Below are 26,692 nucleotides of genomic sequence, written 5' to 3' on the forward strand. Positions count from 1 at the left end.
ATAACCATCTTTCTCTTTAATCCAGTTGCCAATGACAGTGCAGAGCGGGACTTAATGACATGCTTGCCTGACAGTCACTGGCTACAGTCGCTCATTAGAATGGGCTGGAAGTTACTGTGTATGATCCTGAAGTCGGGGGACAGACAGACACACGCACGCACAGATGATGCAGTTGTTTACATGCTTCAGCACTGTAAACACAGGTGTGTCATCCGAGATCTCAGACGGCCCAACCAGGGCGCAAATACTGATGAATGGCTCCACCCAAGTAAAATTTAAACAGACAACTGACTGTCTGGTGACATGCAAATCCACTCAGACGCAGAACCACAAAAAGCACACAAGCAGCAGACGTATCGCAAACAATTTCAACCGGAATAGTTTTTTTTTTTTTTTTGTAGGGCAGCACAGCGTCTGGTAAATTGCTCTTGGACTCAAGTCTCACACAATGACTTATCAAAAACAAGGAAGAGACAAAGACAGCACTTGTCAAGTCACAGCCTCAGAAGTGAAAGAGCCATTTCATTTCACGGTAGACCGACCAGATCGACTCGCCTCTTTAATCAGCGCTGATCACGAGTCTTTGGACCAACCTCAGGAGAACCGGACAATCAAGATTAATAGTATCATCATGAGTTTACTAAATTTGCAAGGCCCTTTCTTTCCTTCCACCAGCCTGTTCCTCTGCAAGCGTGCATGACCTACATAAGTAGACGAGGCACGGGCTAGGCCTGGATGACGTTCTGAGAATAATAGGCTATCATAAACATGTTGGGCAGTAATCTACAGACTTATCAACATTCTCATTGGAGCTTAAAGTGGATCAGGAATTCCTCCCGTTCTCGGTCTAAAAGGAGTGCGGCGGGAGCCCAACGGTGAGCTGATGGAAGGATACGCAACTTTAATTTACTGGCAGCATGTGTGTGTTTTCCAGAGATGAATGGTGACAGATGAGGAAAGGAATGGGCAGATATGTGTAAAAGCATGTTAGGAATATGTCACTGTGAGCTGGATTTGTTTGAGAGTGTATCTTAACACGGCCTGGATATAGGTGAAAGAGGTGAGGTCACCAAAAGGTCTGTTTTTGTACATCTTTATAATCATATTGTCTTAAAAAATATATATCAATTTCTGATTCCATAATAATTATTACTTTTTTAATAACAGCTGATAATTGTATGTATTTTCTGAACCAGTTTTTCCATCAGGGTGATCTTAAAGTCATAAAGGTAAAAGTGAAAGTGATCATTCTGATGCGTCATCTTAATTCATTTATTATAACTCTTCCTCAGACGAGCCCAGCAAAACTGAGTGTAAAGCTGAATTCTGCCTTGCTGCCACACAGACTCGTCAGGTTCCATCCTAAGACTTAGCAAGAGGTACGAGCCCAAAGCAAGTGTGGGCAGAATTTATATTAATATTATAACCCTTATATTGAGCAGGTTTATAGGATTTCATTTTATGAAATGATTTATGAACATAAATGTGTTTTTTAAATTTCAAGTCATTAATTAGTGCTGGACGGGGTGTGGTGGCATCATCTGTGATATGATTTAAGGATTGTCTTTATTAAACCAGATATACAAGTTGTGTTTCATACCATGTAAGGTTTGTTGGGTGTTGTGTGTCTATTTTAGATGACATATTTGGCCTACAGCACTCCTGTGTTGTGTACATCCATGTGACATGGCGACAGGTGATGTTCCAGCTGTCCCTCACCCCCCATCTGACCACAGACAGCACATGGGGTGGTCACAAGCTCGGAGCACTTGGACAGCAGGGGTTTCCCTCAACTCCAATAAGGCCACAGCTGTCAACTAACCAATTTGTCGGGTACTTGCAAGAACAGTTGCTTCATGCTACCTTAGAGCCGACTGACCCAGCGAATCAGAATATTACAACTAAGTGTAATGAACACTGATGAATCATGGTGACCGATCAAGTCATTTGCGGTTAGTTCAACAAATGAACAAAAACAACAATTCAATTCTTTTAACCCAGAGTTCTTGTTGCTCACACCCTCAGTTTTCTAGCTTCTTGTTGCAGCCCGAGTGTATTTATGCAACTGCAACAAAACTAAATTTACAAATAGGCCAACAAACACATGTGCAGCATGTACACACACAGCATTTAACTCATCTATGCCCTGCCTAATAATTAATGATTAATTAAACTGTTGTTCTTTTTTACACTTAGAATTTATTTAAAAGAAATTCACGCTTTTATTTATTGTTGAAATAAACCAAAATGAGAATAATGAAAATATGAAGAAGCCTCAGAAAAAAAAAGGTTTGCTTCAGTAAAGATTAGACATATTGTATTAAGCCAAGATGCACACTTGTGATATGAGCTATTTGGGACCAGCTAATAGCTGATGTTTTATAAGCTTTTGGATCTGGACTAAAGTCTGTGACTATAGTGACAGGAAAACATGTGTTTTGCAGTTTTCTCTGTATACTGTCAGAGAAGAGAAGTGGTGTCTGAATCACCATGACCATGTAGAAACAAGCGTCTGGCCCGAGCTGATAGAGGGATTCACACTGCCATCTGTTGGAGAATCAGGAAGCCTTGAAAAAGCTGGCTTCATTGCTGGGGTCATGGGCTTTCTTTGAACACCACGAAGGCAAACAACAACATAGCTATGCTTGGAAACATATTTCACTCAATTTCCTTATTTTCCCTCTTCACAGGTACAGCGAGCAGAGTTAAAGGTTTGGGAAAAAGGATGATTAAAAATAGAGAAGACTACAGCCGAGTGTGCAGGTCTGCCAGAGGGAAAGACCGCCAGCTCCAGGAATGTCTTGGCATCCGTGCCAGACCAGACTGTGCTATTAAAAAAAAAAAATCTGGATTCCTGTCATTGAAATGCTCTCAATTCCACAAAACAATGGAGACTCAGCACTGACAGAGAACGATAAGGTGAGGGGAGAACAATTGCTCAGGTCACTGATAGTAACCTGTGTGTCGTGTCTTTTGCCATTACTGGAATTGGTTTATAATTCCATGGTTTATAATGACATGGGTTTATAATATAATACAATACTGCACTAACATACAGTTATCTGCTTCCAAATATAAAAGTTCACTCTTTACACAATAATTTTAAATTGAAACTAACCAGTAAATATCATTACTCTCTATTCAACTGCACTGGGTCAGCACACACACATTTGGGCACACACACACACACACACACACACACACCTGTAATACAATGGCCAGTACAGATAAAGCAACACGAGCCCTTCTGGAGCCCCAGCTACAGTGTAGAATTACACAGTAGTCATCATTATCATCACTGTGGCAGATCAGAGGTGAGGACAGAAAAGGACGGGGCAGAGTGAAATTAAAACAAGATCATTAAAAAGGCTGGGACCACACCCAGAAAATGAAACTGATAAAGACATTTTCAAAACAATAAACACATCCATTAGTGGCAGCAGTTGCCAAGTATGACCCGCATCCAGGTTTACATCTATTGTCCGATAGAGTAAAAAACAAAATTACAAGCTGCATTTATTTATTACTTTCCCCACTTTTCTATCTAAAAAGTTGAAATATCAGGCAAATGACATGCAATGCACCAGCACAATCATGCTTAATTCAATAAAAACTATTTACGAGCCTCGTCACTGACTCGTGTCATTACCACTTAGCTGCTGGGCTGAGTTGATGCGCTGTGTGCACATTGTGAAATACGGCCTTGTCTTTGCGACGGCAAGCTTTAGCAGCCAGAATTTACTGAACGCCATTTACGAATAGTTATATCTTCTTTTAACTACAGGCGAGTTCTCAGATTCTGATTACGGATGTTTTTTGCGTGGAGCTTGAAAGCAAAGGATCCGGGTAATCGCCAACATCTGTGACCCATTTTGGTGCCTGGGTTCTTATCACTTTACCGGAACTGCAATCAAAAACCCATTTGAAGAGAGTACGAAAATTCAGCTGAACCTGACCTATTGTGGCAGGAAACAGTTGTGCTTAAATCCACACACAGATGAATTATTTAGGTACAGCAAACACAGGTGTGATTCAAATACACCCCAGAAACATGAAAAGAAATTCTTATACTATTAGCACATTTTTGTGTGTTCAGAAAAATGTTGATGAATGTGTGTGTGTTTGTGATTATTCGGAAAGACCAAAGCATTTCATTTTAGTGTTTGTATTGATTAGAATGGGCTTTGGGGTCATGAGTGTGAGCGTCTGAATTACAGAGGGGTGTGGGATCCAGATGCGTAAAGAAAGAACAAAAAAAAGAAAGATCTATAGCTTCTATTTCCACTTCTGCATTGAGTACCACAATTATTAACTTGGGAAATGAAAGCAGAAAGTGGAATCTTCAGTGCGTACACACGTTCGTGTCTAATACGAGGTGAACTGTGCTTTGTAACTCGAGTAAATGATAGGAGCGTCAGCCTGACACACTACACGAATGTGTCTTAAACCGACCCTGCATCAAACCTGCTCTGGGGGCAACCTTAGTGCCAGCTGGAAAACAGAGGTAGCCGAGCTCAGGCGGGCCCAGGCCAGGTCGAGCCACTGCCAGGGAGAATGGATTCACTTTAATGCTGCTAGATACAATATGTTCTTTGTGCTTGCAAAAGCATGAGATGGGCAGAGAAAGCGAGTCAGGCGAAATGAGGGGCAAGGTTGGATGGCAGCGGCGTAGATGGATTCGATTTGGACTTAGTGAAGAAGGAGGAAGGAAAAGGAGGAAACACTGGTTATGTTTTAAAGAACAGGAAACGCGGCGAGAGCACCTGACGCACATGATAAGCATCAAGGGCCGCGCCACGTGCCGCTAAACTGCAGCCAAAGCTCTTTTCTGCAGGGGTGGTGTTGATGGTGGTGGTGTGTCGAGGGTGTGTGTGCGCACCGGCTAATCTCTCTTCTGAGTGGGTGCACACTCAAAGCTGCTTTTGTTTCTGAGGGCTACTTTCACGAGGACGTACAATCCCCCCCGTGTCCACTCCTCCCATCCTCTTCTCCTTCTCCCTTTCCCCTGCTGCATTTTATCTCTCCATTGTTTGGCACACACTCCTTCTCCCGAAACACCGCGGGCCTGTAATTTGATTTACAGATCCTTCTGCTTGGACAAGACTGGAGGACCGTGAAGGCAGAGCCTGTAGATCTGTTTGTCTGAGGGTGCTGGTGCACATATTTTGGTTTGGGAAACACTGACAGTCATTCATTTTGCGTGAAGAGGAAAAAAAAAAGGCCATAAGTTGAAGCAGCCATAAAAGAGCGTCGGGGCGAGGGAAAGACTTTGATGTCATGTTGGAGGCACATTAGTGTTTTTCATGTTGAGAGATGTGAGCGTTGGGGAAATGTTACCTAACTGAATAAATGTGCAGCATAAACAAGACAAAAGGGATGAATTATGTCAAAGCTGCAGGGACTTGAAGCTGTATAGGTTTATAGGACAAAAATGTTTGGATGTAAATTTAAATATTTATAGGAATGTGTTTTATCGGATTTCCTGTGAAAATGAGTACTTAATGTTAATATAACATAGATAGATGACCTCTTTTGTAATTTTTGAAGAGTCTTGCGTTTTAAACTTCACATAAAAATGTATGGTGTGTGTGAATGGAGTTTTTAAACACAAAGGACAGTTTCAGGAGTAATCCATCATAAATACTACGGTCCAAAACGGTTTCCACATTCAGGTTTTCAGCATATAAAGTCAAGCAATCACGCTGAGCGGCTGAGGAGGAAGAGAGGGAGTGGCCGGGTGGAAAGAAAAGGTGGAGGGAATTTAGCAGTTGTCTGATGGACCATTTGTCTTCGGAGACAGCTGGAGCTGCTCCTGTAACAGGCGCAGCGGCCCTCCCGAAGATACACAAAGGTGAGGGGTCGTACGTTTTTATCACAACTATGAAAAGAGATTTTTACACTATGATTACACTTTTCTGCCCATCATGAGCGACTAAACTGCTCATTAGACAGCGATGAGTCAACAGGATGTGGGCAAATTAAAGAATTCTTTAAGAAAAATGATACATTTATAGGTATACACCTAATATGTGTATAGTGTGGACACAAAAGGGCAACGTGCACTTAAGCGTGTGTTCATGAATGCATCTGCGTGTGTACCTCTGCGAAGCGGCCTGCAACCAGGGCGTGGTCGCACATTGGGCTCACACAGGGGAGTCTTTATGAAGTAGAAACCCCCTGCCCCTCTTGTCTTCTCACCGCCAGCTGCCACAACCACCAAATGCCTACCAACACACAAATATCCGGCTCCCAACCCTCCCCCCTCTGTGCCAGGCTGTGGTGGCAGTCAGCGTGGCATCATCAGTCACCAGGGAGGTGCCATGTTACTCCAGACACTGCTGTAGATCGGCCACACTGAGGCTTTGTTCTGCTCATCAATAGGCCAGTCAGCCTGATATTATAAATGACAAGGGGTGTGCCAGCACTGTTGGCTAAGGTTCAGGGCAACTATTGAGAAGGGTATCAATGGCAAAGTGGCTTATAGGCAGGAAATAATTTGCCCTCAACAACGCAGATGGTGCGTTTGAACCTTGGTCGCGGCCTCGTTGGATGTTCCTGGGGTTAATGTTCAACCCCCCCTTCCCCCCCATTGCCAATAAATATGAGGACCAGGGAATTTAGGTGAATTATAACTTTCTCAGTATTGGGAAGACCCGATGCACAAAGGTCCTCCGGACAGCCGCAGCACACAATACTGGAGACCAATAATGGGCCCATTTGTCTAGAAATAAACTGAAAATCTCACAATTAATGATTCTTAGCGAGCAGTGAGACATTTAACAACACACACAGAGTACAGTGGGACATACAGATAATGTGTGTATGGTAGATACAGAGAATCCACTCCCCCCCCCTCCCCCAACAGCTGTCTGTCCCGTCCAGACAGTGGCCTAGTGCCTGGTGCCATGGCCCCCACAGTATGCCAGCTGATCCTCGGAAGCAGGAGTCGGACTGACCCTAACCAACCCTGTCTCTACTTTTAACCAGCATTAAAGCCATTATTCGGGAAAAGAAAGACTTATTATTCCATCGGAGCAGATCTGGCCTGTCCCATGGGAGGGGGTAGGGGGGTGGGGGGCTTGGACCAGACAGCTCATTGAAGCTCCAAGAGGCAGACTAGGAAGAGACATCATGTCGCCCTCTTGTCTGTTTCCAAATATAGCATATTTTCCTGTCCCACACAGCCTCTTGTTTTTGTTATGGTGCCGTTCTCCGTCAGCAAAGATGTGAACGGGAGAGGTGGTGTTAGCGGCGAGCCCAGACGTTTGTTTGGCTTTTTGAGGAGTGATGCTTTGATGCTGTCTGCAAATGTTGGAGGGGAGCAGAGGAGGATAGCTGCATGGACCAGAGACAGCCGTGTTCGGCGCATCCAGGGAAACTGCAGGAGTAACTTTTCTTTGCTGGTGGAGCTTAAGATGTGCCAACTATTTGACATGTACCACTGATAACGATTACTAACAAAAATGTAATAATTTCTTCATCGGTTGTTCGCGATGGCCTTACATTCTTCCCAGAAGACCAATGCCGACTCCAGGCTCCGCAGACAAAACAGAACAAGTAACAGATAAGGCTCGATGGAACTATTCCTCTTTTGGCAAGTTAAGTGTTATGACTTTGACCTTCTGACTTGAATTTCTTAAGTTTTCTCTAAGTTTTGCTTCAGTCACGTATGATTCAAACATATTTCTGGAGCTCAACAATGTGCAAAAGAAGTGCTTCCTCTACACTGACTGCTTCATTGTTGCTCTCTTGCAGCCACCCTGTCTCAGTGCAGCCTTTTGGTTTGTTCTCAGCATCCCAGGTATGCAAATAATGACGAGGGGAAGTGCACTGGCTGCTGACATTACCTTGTTTGTAGCCCTCACATTCTTCCTTATCTGATTGTCCCAACACAAACAGGAACCTGTTTAATCAGCAGGTCAGTGGATACTTCTGAGCTATACAGAAAAAAGAGCTGAGGGAGTAACATCAAGATGCACAGCTGTGTGGGCACAATTGCCTCACAGTACCTAGTCAGTGTCATTTGAGAAGGCCAATTGCCTCTTGTCATCAGGGTAAAGGCGAGTCGCGGGGAAAGACACGTGTGAGGCTGACCTTCCAATGCACACATGCGTGTGCACACGAACGTCCTAGTACTTCTGTCTTTGTGAGGACTTTTACAGGAAAAATACATTTCCCAGTTCCTTATCAAAACCTTAACCCTGCCACCGAACCCCCTGACCCTAACCTAAACCCAATCCTAACCTCAATCATAAAACCATGTCTTAATCCTCAAACAGTCCATTTAAGTTGGGAACACCAACCAATGTCCCCACTTCCCATAAATGCTAATAGAATGCATATTTTGGGACTCAGTATGTAGTACAAAAGCACACAACCACCCACCCATCGAACCACAAACACACACACACACACACACACACACACACACATAAAATAAGGGCCTATTGAGAAAACTGTCACTGTGAATGACCAATACAGTACTTGTATCAGATCTTTAACATCAGCACCAACAAGATAGTCATTAACTTTTATTTACAGTGCTGGCTCAGCTGGGATCTAAATGGAAACATTCAGGTCAGGGTAGAGCCAGAGACACGGGCTCTGTGAGGGACTGGTCTTTTAAACCAGAGCTACTGCAGTAGAAAGCTCGGGTCCAAGCACGCCCTTTGCCAGACATACTGTAAGTACAGTACACACGCTAAACCACATGCCTCTTTGTCCACCTGTCGCGCCCCAGCAGCGTTGCACAGACCCACACCCAGACTTCCAGCCTCCAGCTGTTGGAAGTGGGGCGACAGTCACACATGCATGACCCCCATTCCCCCTGTGCCTGCTGCAAACCCATCAGGGTAGTATTTTTAGATTGTAGTAAACACACAGACAGGCTTTTAACAAACACTCACCCACCCCAACCCCCTCCAATGGCCACTTGTTTTCTCTCTGACGTATCTGCTTCTCTATTTTGCATGATGTGAGAGTAAGCTGGCCAAGAGGGGGTAGGAAATGTGGCCCTGTGCAGGAAATTTTGTGTTCTGCTGAGTTAACTTTAATTTCAACATTCACATCAGCACACTTGGCCCACTGATGCTAAATGAAAGGCATAAATAGCCTAAATCCAGGGAAACTACTCCACACATGTCTGATGTGCCACAGATTTTCCACTTTACAGTGACATTATAGAGCCCATTTGTTCAAAATTTCTACCTTAGTTCTCTCTAACAAATAAAACGCTTAATTTAACATTGCGCGACTTCTTCCCAAATGGGCATGTACGATAAGAAGAAAGAACGAGCCACCCACGCTGGTGGTTGAGGGCTCCTTCTCTTCACAAAGGCCTCACAATAGAGGCCACGGCTTCCTGTTGCACATCACACTGTTTGATGTCACATTATCATGCTCCTAAGGAAACATGACTCAGACAGAGCCAGCGGAGTCGGCCCGATGTATTCCACTGGGATTTTTATATCGGCCTTTTCTTGTTGAGTCTTTGCTGGTCTCCTGTAAACTTGCTTTTGTTAGAAAAGGCGGTTTCCCAAGCATGGCTAACTTTTCTCTACAAATCGCCATGCTAGTCGAGGTCAGCTGCTTAAAAATTTAATTTTACCTCTTTGATTTTTTTATATGTTACATCCGCGCTTGCCCAGGCTCATAAACACGCCGTACTGGCTGAGTTCAAGCAATCAAAGAGGCGCGAGTCAAAAGAGGGGAAGTGAACACATGTTCAAAACAGCGATTTTATTGTTAGTCTGAGTAGGCCAGTTATGTTTTGTCACTTACAGGCATGAGTAGGCAGAGAGCCACTGGCCTGTGCTTCCTCAAAATATCCCCTTAGACAGGAGGTGGATAATAAGACTCATCGCCCTCAGATGTGTGTGGGCCCAATTCATGTGGCTGAAAACGTGAATGTGTCGTTTGCATGCCGAAAATCCTTACATCTTATAACTCTTTCAAATGCACAAACACACCACACACAGGCACACATGCACAACGGCTTGTCTGGCGACACGGTGCTAATGCTGGTGAGGCTGTATTGTGAAAACAGAGAGCTGTATGCTTTGCTGGGTCTGAACAAGGCCAGAAGATCTGAGCTCTGACCCTGATTAACCTTTCCGTAGTCAACCCTGAACATCCGGACGACTACTGCCAGCACACACGTACATCAGGAGGATGGAGCTGTGAGACTGATGAACAGACAAATCTAACACCGCTGTCTGCAACAATCCCGTGACGTTTCTCATACTGGTCAAATCACATCTGTAATTGCCATAAACTTTGGGTGCACTTGCCCTTATTTGTGGCACAAATGTTGTTGATTGTGCTGCTTGCTAAATTAAGTGACTATACATACCCAGTATTAAATATTTATCACATTTGGTAGATCACATGTTACTGTTTGTATTGAAAACAAAAGAAGAATCAACATATGAATAAAAGACATTGTTGCACTTCATTTGTAATGTAACACCATTAAAACTTGGTGCAAACACCATCTGCATGAACAGCTTCCTTTGCCTAATTGGTCAACCAACAGTAATGGGAAGGATGTCTGCCCAGCTGCCTGTCCAAAAATATTTATAGGTCATGAAACAAACTAACATTGTCCAAAACTTTATTTAAAAAAAATAAATAAATCCAAAAACAACAGAAATGACTTAAACAAACACTGTAAAGAAGCTAGGTGCTTGTGGGAGCTCGAGTGTAAATAAACACCTCAGGAAGGAAGACAGAGTGAAGGCTTTTCCGGAATAAATCCTTGTCCAAACAAAAAGAAAGAGAGGGGCTTGTTTATCACGCCGGTCTCTTGACCTGTGCGGTGCAGTGGCAAATTCTGGCATTTGCTATGAACCAAGCAAGTTAGCTCAGACTTGTGATGGAGTTATAATGGCTGAAAGGCATCAGCTTTCCAATATTGACCAAAAAAGCTGTGAGCAAAAATGGTCAGAGATAGAGCCAGGTTAATCATTCAAAAGAAGAGGAGAGAGTATTGAAATGAATAATGCATGAAGCAGAATCATTTTATTGGTAGAAGCCTGCTGGAGAGGAGGTAACCCTTTTCATCTGTGCATGCTGGTGTGCACTTCACAGAGGACTGCTGCCATATTTGGCAAAGGAGGGGTCTCCTTTATGCACCTGTGCAAATATTCCTGAAGATCGTGTGTGTGCGTGTGTGTGTGTGTGTGTGTGTGTGTGTGTGTGTGTGTGTGTGTGTGTGTGTGTGTGTGTGTGTGTGTGTGTGTGCATACACTCACTCTGGCACTAGCACCTGTACAAAATCTCGCTTTTCAAAGGCCCCATGAAGAACTTAACACCAAGCAGGTTAGCACCACCAGAGTGTTCAAAAGCAACAGCGGGGCCGGGGAGCCTCTGAGGCTCCTGTGGCACGTGCCGGCCCCTTTTTTTGCTCATGTCCCAAGATGGAGTTACGGGATGCCGGAAAAGAACAGCTGCTCGCTGCCCCGAGTTCCCCCTCAGCTCTCTGGGCTCCATGCTCACTCACTCACTCAACCTGGCCCCATCAAAGGCTCCACCGGGTGGAGAGGGGGACACAGTAAGACCTCGGGCTTATTGTTGTTCTCAACTAGTAACTGGGAGAATTAGTGTGTGAGGGGCCACATGTTTGAGGTGAGCTTTAAAGAGTTGAAAGGGGGGAGGGAATGAAGCCAAAATGAGAGCAGTGTTTGATAATGATATTTTCTGCCACTGAAAACAAGGTTGAAATATGACTTACAATGATTATTTAAAAAAGAAAGGATATGTTTATTAAAAAAATAACATTTCCTGTTGTTCATCTATTCCAAATTTACTAGGTTGCACTGTAAAAACAGAGCCGTTAATAAATCCTTACCAAGAGAAAATACACACTTGCAAAAGATTTCAAATATCTACAGTTTTATTAAGCCAAATATTTACAGATCCAGATACAAGTCTGGCGATGACATTGTTTCTCATCCCATTAGGAATGCCAGCTTGGCACCACTCACTGGTTTCTACAGAGGAATCTCAGGGATTTTGAACATCGCAGGACAAATGAGCTCAGTGGACGAGCTGAGCTGATGACGGCGACTTACTGAAAGCAACGTTTGGAAGAATGCTTGAGTGACTGCACGGTGGGAATGTTCTATTTCAGTGTCAACCCTGTGCTGGGAATAGAAACCAAACTAGTCATAACAATGACACATTTACAAGATGGCCGATAAGATGCCAATTAGATGAGCTCAGTCTGGGGAATTTGTGTGTGTTTATGTGGCAAATAGTGCGCGAGAGAGAGTTGGGGGGGGGTTGGAAATAGACTCTTAAATTTCAAAATTATGATGCAGATTATGGCTGATATGAGAGTGAGCATATGCAGCTGGGGGAGATGACTCAAACCGGTGACAGGATGGGACGACGCGATGAGCACATGACGTCAGAGGCATGTTAGTGTTTGGTGTGAGCTTCCTGTTGGAGCGGTTTCCACACTATCGGGCGGGTGGGGTGAAACCTAATTTGTTGTTTGTTTTGAAGAAAATGGGGCTTCTGCTGTAAAACCAAAACACTGATGGTCGCCGAGGAGACAACCCAGATGTGGAATATAAAAAAGGAACGCTGGAAAGAGGAAGAAGATGTTCATTTGAGAATTCCACTGGACTAGAATCCCAGCAATACAAGTCCAGCATTTTATCTCAAAAACAGTCTAAACCCCATTGAAAGAATAACAGCTCTCTAAACATTTTACTGGGAATCTCTACAGGTCTCTTTAAGCCATCGTGTCTCCGTCTCCTCCTTCACTGGAGATTTAACACTGTTTCTCTTTTGTGAGTCATTCATGTGTTTTATGCAGCGAGAGGAGATATAAATCAGAAGCACGGAATGCCCTCTAAAGTCTAAGAAGCCCTCCACCCCACAACTGCACAGGGAGGCTACAGATGATGTGATTTAATATCAGAAGGTGCTTTGTCTTCAGCTGCATGAGGGAAGGGAAAGAAGTAACAGGGAAAAAGAAAAAAGTAAGAGGACCTGTGATAAATTCTGGTTAGTTACAGGTCTCCCTCAAGTCCTGGGAATTGAAATGCAAAAAATAAAATCTATCTACATTTATCTATATTAACATGCATATCATATTAAATCCCTCTAACATGGCATCAAGTATGCAAAAGCTTAATGCCTGAAAGCAAAACTGTAAGCCTCTATGCCAATATCCATAGATAAATGCAATACATGTATGCTATGACAGAAATATGAAAACCAGCACTATTTAAAAAAAATCATCATTGTATAAGAAAGCCTAGCGCTAAATGCTGATATGCAAGAACACTGTATGAATACATTTACTGTGACTCAGGTCCAAAAATGGCAGGACGCAACAAGTGGGGCTCCACCATAAACCCACAGACTGGAGAGAATGATGTGGCCTAAATGAGTGACCGCCCACTTGACATCGCGCTGCATTGTCTCTTGCTGGCACAGGCCGAGCCCCCCCCTGTTGAATCTGTGTCATCAGCACAAACACTTGGCACTCGCCAGCAGCCATGCTGTCACACTTCATTCCAAGGAGGTGTCCAAACACTCAGAGCACAAAGAAACCAAAAGAGGCCTTAATCAGCCCTATTTACACCTGCCAAATGGGGGGAGGGACGTGCTGTGTTGTTTATCAATTGGATAGTTAGTTAGTTAACAGAAATTGGTCTGTGAATTTATGGATTTGTGGAGGGATGCTACTTAAGATGGCAGCTCCTTCTCTTAATAAGACCAGCCAAATCATGATGTCACTTGCTTGTACAAATGGCTGAAGTCAGAAGTGAGTATTATTTCTTGCAGATCTAATGCTATCCCCCTCTGGTAGGCACAATGATATCATCCACACTGTGTGTACAAAAATGTGTTGTATTCAGATGTAGGTTGACCTTCCACACACATCAAATTTACAGTGTAACACTGCTCATATCAATATTAGTTAAGATAAAGAGATTATCAGGAACCATAAAGCAGTTTGAGGGGCAACACACGTGTATGAGAAAAACCCAACTTATCACACTCAAATTTAGAAGCACGCTTCTCATTTAAAGTGTGTGTGTGCGTGTGTGTGTGTGTGTGTGTGTGTCTGTCTGTTGGGGGAGGTACTGAAAGCATTTTCATGCTTTCAGTTCTGATTAAAACCACAAAAAGAGAACTGCAACGGCCCCTCGAAGCTTCAGACTTGGAAATTTTGCTACGCTAAAGCACTATAATATGAACCTGGGTCCCACAAACACATCGAAGGGGGCCTCTCTGGTTGCCGTGTAATAAGTCCTGGCGTGCTAGCCTTGTAATTGGCCGTAATTAAAAGGAGGCAGAAGGAGACAAGGATCTTCCTCTGTGCTTCAGCTGCCAGGCGGCAGGAAGTAGTAAAGACACGCTGTCTCTTCCTTTAATAGGTGCCACTCTGTCTTTCTCTTTGAGCCTCTTTTGCCCCCTTTCTTCCTGTCACTCAGGATCTTTGTGAGCAGTATCTTTTGGGTTTCTGTTTGAAATGCCTCGGAGTAGCGGGGGTGTGAATCTATACCACTTTATCCTCAAAACCCCCGCTCTTGCTCTTGCTGTACAAAGTGTGTTTGCTGGTGTGTGTGTGTGTGTGTGTGTGTGTGCATGATACGCTCCGTCTCTGTACTTATTTAGAATGCAGATGCTCCATGTTTCCTGCTTATCACCTTGTTAAAATCAGCACGCTGCAGGGCATCATTCAGCAGGACTGTCACACTACATTTAAGAGAGGGAGAATTCAACTGCCCTCCGCGCCCCTCTAGAAACCTGATAAAAGTTCAACAGAGTTCATTCACCAACTTTTTGAGGTTATTGCAGATTATCTATCATTAGTCCGTATTTCTCCTCATCTGTTTACTGACTTGTTTTATTATTGTTTCAGTTTAAATAAACTGTGTTTACAGTTTATACACTCGTGACATTCTGGCTTGTCCACTGACATTTATAAAGACTGTAAATATTGCCACTTCCTCTCTTGGTACAAAAGTGAAGCCACTGAACCCAGAAATACAGGTGCTGGTGACTCAATATGAGGCATAACAGCAGCGTATCAGAATCCTCCTGTCGCTCTGCAGACCTGAAACAGACATGAACCGAACAAAAATGTTACAAATAAGGATTGGAGAATATCAAAATTCTTCTGTTTGGCCAACTGTTCCATTATTTACGGATCGCATAGGGACTCCTCTACAACTATAAACATCTGTGTTTCCAGTGGGATACAAGTTATTGTGTAAAAATAAAGGCATACGCATTTGCAGGCCTAATATGAAGCAAGCAGGCATTATTTCTAATTTAACAGGGCCCAGCAGCTTTCCTTTCAAAGCGTCACGTTGATATCTCAGTTTCAGCTGACAACTGCCTCAGCGCACCGATAACAGAGGGCGGATCGCTGAACTATTGTTACCTGCGCGTCCGTCGCCATAACCCAAACCAACGCAGCTGCTGTGCCTGAGTTTGAAGCTGAAAGGGAACACTGGTGGAGGGAGGGGGAAGGAGAGGAGAGGTGACGCGTGGGGGGTTGGGGAGAGGAAGGTCATTTGCATGCCAAGTTCATACGTGGGATGCTGACGTTGGTCTAAATGCAGCGATGACAGAAAGGTGGCCTCAGAAATGTGTAACTGTCAAAGCTACAAACTAACAAACAGAGCTATTCTGCTCTTTTTGGCGGCCAAGCCAAGTTTGGAGTGTAATCTCTGATTTTTTTTATAACTTATATATGCTTTAGGGAGAGGTATCACCTCCAGGAACTGCTCATCTTTCTTTTTCAGGACCAGCAGGCTCATTTGCAGCTAAACTTCTGAACTTTGCTAGCTTAAATTTCTCATTTCTCCCAATCTGTTTCTGTTGTCAACAGATGAAAAAATGACAAGAGGTCAGGCAGGGCATGGTGGCAGCCATATTTCCTGAGGCTCTGCCTGTGGTCTTCACAGCCAAAAACACACAGGGACAGACAGTGGGTGGATTCCGCCGTGACCTTTCACCTTTACGGCGCTCCCTGCGGGTCAATAGAGGCCATGTTGCCATCTCTGTAGAAACCAGCACCTGGATCGCTGGACCCATCCACAAGGGAGAGGGTGTGCATGTGTCTGTGTATGTTTTTTCTGTGAGTGCAGGTTTGGGGGAAGGGGGTCTCTGGGGAAATGAATCAGCCACTTAGTTCAGCCACCCGCCCCCTCACTTACAGAGCTCGCTTCATTGAGACCCAAAGGTCAACTCTCACCCTTTTCTCGCATTTCTCTGTCTCTTTTGGCCATTTTTCTACCTCCCCCACCTCTCTCATCAGAGGTGAACAAGGAGCTAGTTCAGAGTGAGAAAAAGAGGTGGGTGCTTTGTGTGTGTATGTATATAAGTGAGATATAGAGCATGCAGACCACTTCTGTCATATTGAAACACTATGCGATTGTGTTGCTGACATCTGTCCCACCAGCCAATTTCATCTAAACATACCCCCAATTTGCACCATGAGCACCGATTTGCACCATAGATCCACACAACAGTGTTAACAGAATTGTCAAACTTCAATAACGTTTCCTGAGCCAGTTGCATCCAACCCTACAGATTTTAACAGGTTATAGCATAACCCTTCCAACCTTTGTTGACATAAGTGATACTGACAACATGAAACAGCAGACATAGTTAATTTGAGAGGAGCGGTGATGCTTCGATGTGTTCCTTGGCATGCATTCAAGTTGAAATAAAAGAATAGTTTATGTGATATTCTGTGCCGCTCGGTGGTACGAGAGAGAAAACCAAAAGCATTCAGAGGTAATTAAATGTCTGAGAGAGGGAGCTGTAATTACATATTTTTCATCTCGTGAAGTTGTGGAGAGAAGAGCGTCTCCTGAATATTAAAAAAAAACAAAACGGAAACCACATGAGATCGCTGCCTTAGAAGAAGCAATAAAACATGTTTAAAAAAAGTTTAAAAGTCTGAGGTTCTTCAAAAAGACACGCGAGGTGGATTCACAGTCGTGTGTGTGCACCTGGATAAGGTGTCTTCACTCTCAAAGACGGCAAATTGCTGACTTTATGAAACATGAACAATGAGCAATTATGCTGAAACATGATAAAACAGCATCCATCGTGAAAGCCACTAAAGTGTGAATACCAGTAAAGTGAGCAGGGTCCAGTGTGTGTAGGTGTAAGTTTCTATTCACGGATTTAGTTACTGTTTATTCTTCGCCCCCCGGGCTAAGTGTGTGTGAAAGAATAGGTGGAACTGAAAGGTTATTTTTGAGGTGTGCAAATTCTGGTTATCTGTTGGCATGGCGCTGGAAAAAAGGAGCAACATAAGCCTAAAAATAACCAAAGGAGGCACCTATCCCACACACTGAAAACCTCTCTTGGATGGAAATTCAGCATCTGCCCAATATGCTCCTCTTGGGCATATCAATGCAAACCAACACATTCCATCAGGGTGACAACCACAGACGCCAGCAGCGTACAAAGAAAGAAACGTGGAAAAGTGGAAGACACCCACACAGACAAAATTCAGGGCAGAGAAGGGGGGGGGGGGGTGTTAATGGCTGAAGATAGATGTGTGACTGATATCTACCTGTAACTGAATCTTTGAGTACCTATACGATGTCCTGAAAATACAATAATAGAAGCAGATGTTTCATGTTGTCCTAACATGTAATTTGCATTTTCATATTCATAACGTGCCATCACAGAGCCAGAACTAGACATATCATTGTGTGGCTGTGCAGCGTCCCATTTCCAACCCCTTCCACGGCCTCACAGCGGCAGGCCAGTGGAACTGGATCTGTCGGCTGGGTCCATCAGATAGCTGCCACTGCTGTGTCTGCCTCTGTCTACCTGTCAAAACTGTGTGGCTTGTCATCCAGCCAGTCAGGCGGCCATTGCCCGGCCACCGCCCCTGCCTTATCAGGATAATGAGCTGCATTTAGGTCCATTATATGAACTGACCCTGAGGACTTTCTCTGCTGCTAAGCGGGGGCCTTGTGCCAATGATGGACAGAGGGAATGTGATACTGGTCTGGGTTGTGGTGCAAGAGCTGCAGGGAAAAGAAAAACCCAAAACATTCTGTGGCTCAGCAGCAGCACCATAGTTTTACTTCAAGATGTTCCTCAAAAGTTTCTGTGGGAGTTTCCAACTTTGCAAGAAAACTGTTGCAAACTTGACTGAATAAGACAAAGGCATATCAGCCTGGATTACCTACTGTATTTTTATTCTATAATAGTCCCAAATTGGAGAGAAAGGATGGCAAATGCCATATTGAGTCTATAAGATATAAAGCAATCTATTCACCCAACCGCTGAGAAAGTGCACGCATCTCAGCCAGAGTTAAGATTATCAAAATATGAGCAAATTAGGACTAATTATGATGATATCTGATGTCAGAAAAGTCTAATGCTTCATATTTAAGTGTTTGCAGCGCTTGTCTCTCAAACAGGACATGAATACTCATTCAAGTGTAAAAGCGGAGGAGATGACGAACCAAGGCGTCATAACCTCCTGCCCCCGCTCTCTTGTTATCACTTTCTGTCTTTGTTTCTTTCTAAACGAGTCTATCAATCAACGCAGCTATAATCGATCGATTGTGAGCTCCTAACAAGCCCCTTTTTGTTTCTTTTTTTCCCCCAACCTGCAAATTGCTTTGAGGACAAACCCCAGAAATAAACAAGCCCAGAGAGAGTGGGAAAATCTACAAAGCTCAAGTGACGCACAGTCATTACCATCACAAAGGACAATGAGTACACGATGGTCATAAGAATGTTGCCAACTTGTTAAAGGGACAACAGGGAGAGAAAGTGTCTGGAATTTGAGTCAGCATCGGAAAGTCTGTGGGATAGACAAACACATGTTTACAGCAGGGAATACAATTAAAAACACAAAGAGGAGTCCATTTTCTGGTGCATGTTGTTTTCTTTCAATAAAAATCTACTGACATGGCTCAGACAAAACTAACCACGATTGTGGGAGTTCAGTGAAAATAGGCCAGAAGCCATGTTTGGATCTGCAGTGACCTCATGACTGACTCAATACTGAAATGACATTATTTATTAAGCTGGGGGGCAGATCATATCCGCGCCCGTACAGTGATTAATGATTTAATGGTCATGAAATGGTTAACAGATGTGTGCGTTAGTGTCACTCTTAACTGATGTGACTCAGTTGACAAAATACACTCATAAATATAAATACATTGACATGTTTGGGCAATTATGTGTTTTTAAGCACACACACCCACACACACACACCCACACACACACACCCACACCCACACCAGGGCTTCATCGGTGGAGGTTCTGGTTCACTGTCTGGAAATGTGGATGAGACACAAATTATCTATTGATATGCAAAGAATATGTCTATGCAAACCTGTTATGTGTATATAGATCGCGGGTGATTAGCAAAACCACTGCATGTTCAATGCAAATACAGAGCTGGAGTGCTGCAAAAACCTGACAGCATGCAAATAATAAACCTGAAGAAAAAAATAAAAGATGACAAAGAGCTCCAGTGCTTTGTTCCCCTAAAGCTCTCTTGTTATATCCTTGCTTCTTTCTTCATGAGCTTATTAAACAACATTGTTATAATGGATCAATTGTGAGCTCCTAGGAAATCTATTTCTAATCTCTGTCCCTGTTTTTAACCTTTTTTTTTCTCTATGCTGCATGACTTCCTGTGCACAGCAGCCTCATCTGAGGCAGTTGTAAATGCAGTGTCCAAACACGTCTTAAGTTTCAGTGGCCAATTCTGGCAAGCTTTACGGAGACAGGCACAAAATCTGGCAAAGATGTTCTCTGGTTATATCCGCCTTGCTCTTGTTAACTGGTAATAATGCATTCTTTTATGCAAACTGGCCTCAAAACTATCATTGGTAATCGAAATGTAAAATAAAGTACGATTGTGCCAAAAGTAGTCCAAGTGCTGTTATAAATAATGAGTCAATATATTTTTTTGAGCAGTTGGGTGCTTTATGGCCTGATAAATGGTTGGCAGCGATGCCTTGCAAGAGTTAATGAATAATAATCGTTAAACAATCTAAACTCATTCAACTCAAAGGCCATAAAGTCATTAATAACTGATAGGATCAGGTAGTTAGGTCTAATTTAAAGGATGGTGTTTTATGTCCTTTTGTTTCTTAGTCATTAAGGAGAAACTTTGAAAAAGTTTGAAATTTTAATATTTACATTAGTAACTGAATAACTAGGGAGCCTTAACTGCTCCACCGCCCTGACTGGTTTTATGTATAACCCAAGGAAGTCTAATTGGGTGATATTTTAAGCTGGCCTCTCCTCCCAGGAGGTGTTTACGCTGTAATAAATGTTGTTGGTGACATCAGGAGCGAGAGGACCAAATGGTCGCGTGGCTGGTTAATCTATAACCAGTGCTGTGACTAGTGCTGTAGGGATGGAGAATAACCCATGCAGATGATTTATTGCTACCCCTGAAGTTAGACCAAAGCAGATTTGACCTATCAGAGACTTTGCACATTTTGTGCAAACAATTTACACATCAAATTGAGCCAAGATGGATTAAAAGATAGAGAAGACTATCTGCTCAGTATCAATGACCACTGAGTGTGCAGGAACCATACAGACATGAACAGAGAATTCTGTGCAGCGCCAGCTCCTGGACATTTGGCTGGGAAGGAAGGGGCTGATCTACGGGAAAATCTTAACATATGTGCACAAGGCGTGGGAAAACGCACCCTCGATTTCATGGCAGTGCTTTACCAACACAAAGAGTGATAAAGCTTTGCTGATAGCTTAATGGGCATCCTTAAAGACTGAACATCCAAAGAGGTGAAAGCACAAGAAGAAAAAAAAAGCCATTTAAAAATCTCAGCTCTTTAGAAACGATTTGGTATTTGTGCAAAAGTACTATGGGTCAAAGGCAACTGGCCTTCTTTTATGATCTTGAAGACTTTTCAACACTACAGGTTAAAACATCAGTTTTTGAGAACTTGGGAATCCTTTCAGATAAAATAGCACTCATCAAGCAATGTCCTGTTGCTTTTGACTTCGGGCTAAAGCACTTTTATTACCATATCCTGGATGACTGGCAAACTACACGGGCATATATCAATATTTATTTGTTACGCTGGGGTTTATGTATTCGGATTCCAAATGGTGAAGGCTCATGTGAGGTTGTGAGTAAGCCACAAGGGAAAACGAAAAAGCCCAAAACTTTAAGAAGCTTGGTGTTGCTATAAAGAGTTGTACTTCCCCAAAATACTTCTCCTCTTGATAATTGTGAGACAGAATATTTGAGTATGAGCTGTCACCCTTTCTTCTCGAGACCTGTCACACCACATCTTGTGATACACTGCATGATTAGACAGCTAATGCTGGCATGACTCAACCACCTCTTGACAGAGATTTAGCAGATCTGCTTGGACTGAGCTGCACGTGGTTTCACTTAAAGACTCCTGGTGTGCCGTGCATTTAACACAATACCGGGAACTGGATGTGTGGATTTAGATTAAGGTGTGTGTCTAGTAAATCTCTTCAAAAACCAGCAGTAAATGCTCACATGTTTACGTGCGTGTGTAGATTTGTGAGTGTGTGTCCTCAAAGTGACCAATCAGCCACTAGTTCAGAGTGACCCTGCGGTCTATAGACGGAGCCAGTGAAAGTGCACATGCATGCACATGCACGCATATGCAGGGATGAATATTCAGTAACAGGATAGTCTTCATTGTGTGCCTGTGTCTGTGGGTATCAAGATGACCACCACCCCTTCATTAACTCTTACATGCTGGAAACAATCAGTGCATTTGCCCCAGTTGTGGACCAGAAACAGGCATTACAGTCCTTGAGCCCTAGCATTAGAGAAGCCTCGAACACCACAGCCTGACTGACCTCAGATTGGATCCAGCTTTCCAAACTCTGGGCACCACAATCTCAGAAACCCAAATGGAAATAGCCATTGCCCCTTTTCAACTGTATATGCTTTATGGCTGGACATTAAATAGATTGACTGTCAAATAATGTCACCTCAAAACATTCAGTTTAATTTAGTTGAGATTTTTGAGTTGAACCACTATTTGGTTTTTTTTTGTAGCAATAATAAAAACGCTTTAAATACCAAAGGTTGGAATAATTTTTAAAAGAAAATTCTGATGCAAAGGTGAGGAAATAGAATTAAAAGAAAACGTTTGATGAGTTTCTTAAGCTAAGAGTAGCACTCATTCATAAATGTGTAAAATCTGGTACTGAGAATAAACATTACAAACATTGCCCCCCCCCCCCCCCCCCCCCAAAGACTTCCTCTTTATGTATTTAAACTTCAAAGGTTTACTGAATTGTAAAATGGATACAGTTGGTTTAAAGTAAATTAACATCATTGCACATATATATTCCATATTCACATTTGCACATTGAGTAAATTTGCCTTGGAAGGTTGATAATAGCCACCACACTGCACAGAAAAAAACCCAAATAAACCAAAAGTAAAGCCTTCCTGCCATTAAAGTCTTCTTGACTAGGTTTTAAGTTAACCGGCATCAAAGGAGTAAAGGACACATGTAACAGAGGACAGTTTTATGGCAAATTTATTGGCCTATTCCAATTTATTATGGCATTATACAACATAATTTAGGTTGTTTAGCGTTATCATTCTCACAATCACAGGCTCTCACTAGTGCCACCTAGAGGTCAGACTTGTCTTGTGAAAAGGCTGAATAAACCACATGTCAAAGACACACACAATCATGCAAATCCACATATGGTTTAGCTTTCATGATAATGCAAAGGTATACAAAAGATTTAAATACTATGTAGACAGTCAAAACTCCACACAAATGCATGCAGGCAAAGCAAGAGTGAAGGTTGGCCAGGCTGTTATTCCAAGGCAGCTTGGCTGAGATGACTGTGTAATCTCCAGGGTGGAGTCCATATTGGGTTTCTAGGCATTTCACTGTTTTTGGTCAATTTCTTTTGTGATTTGGTTGAAAAAAGAAAGAGAGAAGAGGGAAAAACACAAGAGTGCAAGAGAAAGCAAGAAAGGAGACAAGTGTGGGTTGCTTTTCTTTCTGCCCGGTGTATTGTTGATGAGTTGTAATGTTGTGTAATACAAGTGGTGGTTAACCTCAATGGCCAAGTGGGAGAGCGGGAAAAGAATGACAATAGAAAAAAAAGCAATGGAAAATTGATGTTATGTAATTTAGCCCCACCCATTTTAAGAGGAATTCATGACCACTTTTTGTGCAAAAGGCAGCAAGGTTTCCAAAGCTTCCTCTACCCAATGGACACACCTGATGTGAGGAAATATACCACAATGCTTGGTCTCATTGGGTGAGTTGGTTTCAAGAAACAGTTGAAAAACTGTCAAAACGAAACTGACAGCATTTTATTTATGGAGAAATTAAGAACACAGTCATTGTGATGGCTCTGTATTTCTTCCTCTCACTCAAAAGGCAGAAGTTATGGTGAAAATAAAGGTAAAAGGACACTGAGTTTGGAAGCGCCAGGAGGGAGGCCTGGAGGAAGACGAGAGGACAGAAGAGGTTACAAAGGACAATGTTGGATGGAGACATTTGATTCCCTGTGGCCGCCCCTGAAAGCAACAGCTAAAATTAGAAGAAGGCGGTGTCCTCAGGTTGCTTTATGTGTTTTGTGATTATCACGCTGTTTGAGCAGGTAGCTGACAGTTAGCAGGAAAAGAAATAGAGTTTTATATAACTTCTTACATCAATATTTCAACTGCAGGGTTTGTTAGTGTTGTTATATTTAGAAATTGACAACCGCATGTGAATTTAGTTTCTATCCTGCAGAAGTGATAGATGATAGCTGGCGACTAATATTAACACGTTCGGATTCAAATCTGTTTGTCCATTCTAGGCCATTGTATAAATATTTATATATGGTAAAGCAACATTCAAGCACCATTGGAGGGGGACTGGAGTCAATATTTCTATATTTCTATATTAATTCACTGCTGAGTGAAGATAAACTCGCAGTTATATTGATAAAGCAGTTATTTTGATCAAGTGTATTTAACATTTGTTGGAGCATTATTTTGTAATTAAGTGTTTAATTAGGCTTATTAAAAATATGTTTAATTATAAAAAATGTAATTAATCCGTAAACCCCCCACCACTCAAAAAAAAAAAAAAATCACAAATGAATCACTAATGAAAAAAAGCCCGAGTTTAACAGTGTAATTATCTTCTACTAAAGCCATTTTTTGCGTGAGAGCAAAGACGTGTCTCATGAGAGTTAAGAAGAGATTGTTTTGATATTTTGGCGGCCATCTGCCGCGGCGTGCTGTCGCTGCAATGACAGCACAGCCTGAGCAGCTTCTGCAACAGATGACCGATACTGAACTGGCTTGTTGGGAGGGGCCATATTGTGCCGTGCGCACGCACACATGCACGCACGCACGCTACCTGAATTCCCACAGTAGTCCGAGTCAACATTTACCGCCCGCGCTCCTCCTCAGAGCGGGAGGAGAAGAGTGAACGGTGTGTGCGGGAAGTGGAGCTGGAGAGACGAGGGAAAGGAGGGGAGTGATTTTCCCTACCAGATCAGGGAAGTTGGAGCGGGGCGGGAGGAGGGCATTTGTGTAGGAGTGTGTGGGAGGGGGGGAGGGGGGTGAGGGGGGTGTCAGAGGAAAAGGGAGGGGAGCAATCGCGCTGAGGCAGCAAATCTCCAAAGTGGCACGAAGCCAATGTCAAGTTACTGAATGAGCTGAACGTAGGTGTACTGCTGATACGGAGTCAAAAATAGCTACGTGCACAAGCACAAGTTGACATCCAACAACACGCACGTAAACACACGTACTGCACGCACGCCGTATCTCCGCACCGGGCTGCCCTCTTGCCCTGCCCCCTCTGAAGGAAACTCGCTACTTTCCCTATCGCTTCTTGCGTCAAGCGCAACCTCCTGTCAGCTGAGAAGAATTGACAGGGGGCAAGAACGCGGTCGCACAGACGGCAAGAGAAGGGGGTGTAATTGCCCGGCCTGCTGAGATGACCTCTGACCCTCAGACACAGGCTGTTTGACCAGCAGTGGACTGAGAATGACAACGGTTGACCTTTCAGTGTTCCCTTCTCACCTCAAGCTGCTCTGAATCATGAAATTGTGTTAAAGCAGTTTTTTTTTATGCCCCAAACAATCACACTTCTAAATCACTTGATTGGTCCCACAGGAATGCATGATGTCATACTTCCTAGCTAATGATGTGCGCACCCCTCCAGTTTGTGTATTTACCGGGTCATTTTTCTATAAGGTGGGTTGGTTGGTCAGAATAGCGCAGTGTGAGTGTTTTTTAAATACCTCTTCTTCTTATCCCCCTGACCTCGGTCCATCCATCACTCTTCTCTGGGGGTTCCTCAGAGTTTCTCCTCTAGATATGAAATCCCAGTCAACGTGACCTATTTTTTCATCCTCTAAGTAAGTCTGAGGTTTACGGCAACTCAGTTTATCAGGCCAACTCAGACACTCCTGGCCTCTCTCTTTCTCGGCAGTATGTCATGGAGAAGACACACGGTGGAAAGATCTGCAGACTAATGCATGCCTCCTGATGTATCCTTATCTGAGGGTTAGAGTCTATCTCTTTTCTGTCTAAGCCTGAAATCAGAGAGAAAGGGGATGTTAGACCGTGCAAAGAGTGTATTTACTGCGCGCACGAATAGTCAAAAAAAAAAAAAATCTCCATGTCAAATATGAGATAAGAACTTGCCGTATCAAAGCCCACCTTTAATAACAGTCCCCCAGCTTGCAATGTGTGATTGTTTCATTTTTGGGGTTTAAGCCCTAAATATTTAGTCTATTCACATCAATCTTATTATTGGTACTTCAAAAAAAAGAGCATACAGGAAAGTTGGTCTCTGGATTAAAGGTTGGACTTTTTGGATAGTCAAAATTCTTTTTCCACACACTATCTTTGACCTAGAGTGAATTTTTGGACCTGTAAACATCATATTTTTTGGTGAAGCTTCACTGGTGAATGCAAATGCCTTTACCATATTTTCTCTCCCTTTTCACTTTTCAGGAATGGTCGAAGGGTCCCAATTCGTTGAATCCCTCGACCACAGCAGAACAGAACCGCTCCTTTAATGAGAGCTACAGATTTTACAGTTTCAACATGAAGGGTTTGAATGGCTGCTCAGATTAGACCTAAACCTTGAAGCTTAGATTAGCGGCATTGCCTGGGGATATACTTTTATATGATGGCTTCTTAACAGCTCCAGGATGAGTGTCCTTTCATAATGTCAACACTCAGTGTGTGTGCACACTGTTCCAGCTGACCACTCACTTATTTACCTGCTTCCTGATTTTATCCATTGTCCATATAGACCTGAGTCCTGTGTGGACTGTAAAGACTTGGGCACCACTGAAACATGCATTGCTTTAATTGCCCCATAGGGGATTCCAGAGGGCATGACTGACTGCTGCTATAAAAATCCTTAATCGTTTAAAGGACATAAATTCTTATAGTGATGCAAAAGACAGAGTGAAATTCAAGAGGCAAATCAGAGTGGCTGCTAAATATTAGCTTTGTGTGTCATAGTCCTCAGTCCTGTGAGTGGGTGAAACGGGCCAAACTACGGAAGCACTGACATGCTTGAGAGGATCTGAAACCAGCAGGATTAAGCCGAGAAATGATTGACAGATTTATGGAGTTCACGTTAATCAGGTGTTATAAATACGCATCTGAAGAATACACACAAGCAGGCGTACAGCTTCAGGCCTATTCACGTTTTCTGAG

At 43.1% G+C, this 26,692-nt stretch overlaps 1 protein-coding gene and 2 long non-coding RNA genes across 9 annotated transcripts in view; 2 read left to right on the forward strand and 1 right to left on the reverse strand.

Annotated features, from left to right (window-relative positions):
* The window catches only part of kcnq1.2 (potassium voltage-gated channel, KQT-like subfamily, member 1.2), a 104,491-nt gene that overhangs the window by 2,435 nt on the left and 75,364 nt on the right, over positions 1–26,692 (reverse strand). The window lies entirely within an intron of this gene.
* Positions 341–2,849, forward strand: LOC105416937 (uncharacterized). Of its 3 annotated transcripts, none has more exons than XR_003889460.1 (4): positions 341–1,076; positions 1,293–1,379; positions 1,638–1,833; positions 2,691–2,849. It is a non-coding gene; the product is annotated as an uncharacterized lncRNA (long non-coding RNA). The 3 variants fall into 3 exon arrangements; XR_964818.2 differs by having other exon boundaries at positions 343–1,060; XR_003889461.1 differs by having other exon boundaries at positions 344–875.
* LOC115250946 (uncharacterized) lies at positions 22,596–23,869 on the forward strand. 2 transcript variants are annotated; one of them, XR_003889463.1, is made up of 3 exons: positions 22,596–22,634; positions 23,194–23,274; positions 23,397–23,869. It is a non-coding gene; the product is annotated as an uncharacterized lncRNA (long non-coding RNA). The 2 variants fall into 2 exon arrangements; XR_003889464.1 differs by lacking the exon at positions 22,596–22,634 and adding an exon at positions 22,946–22,995.

Source organism: Takifugu rubripes, chromosome 9 (genome assembly GCF_901000725.2).
Source record: "Takifugu rubripes chromosome 9, fTakRub1.2, whole genome shotgun sequence".
NCBI classification, from domain to species: domain Eukaryota; kingdom Metazoa; phylum Chordata; class Actinopteri; order Tetraodontiformes; family Tetraodontidae; genus Takifugu; species Takifugu rubripes.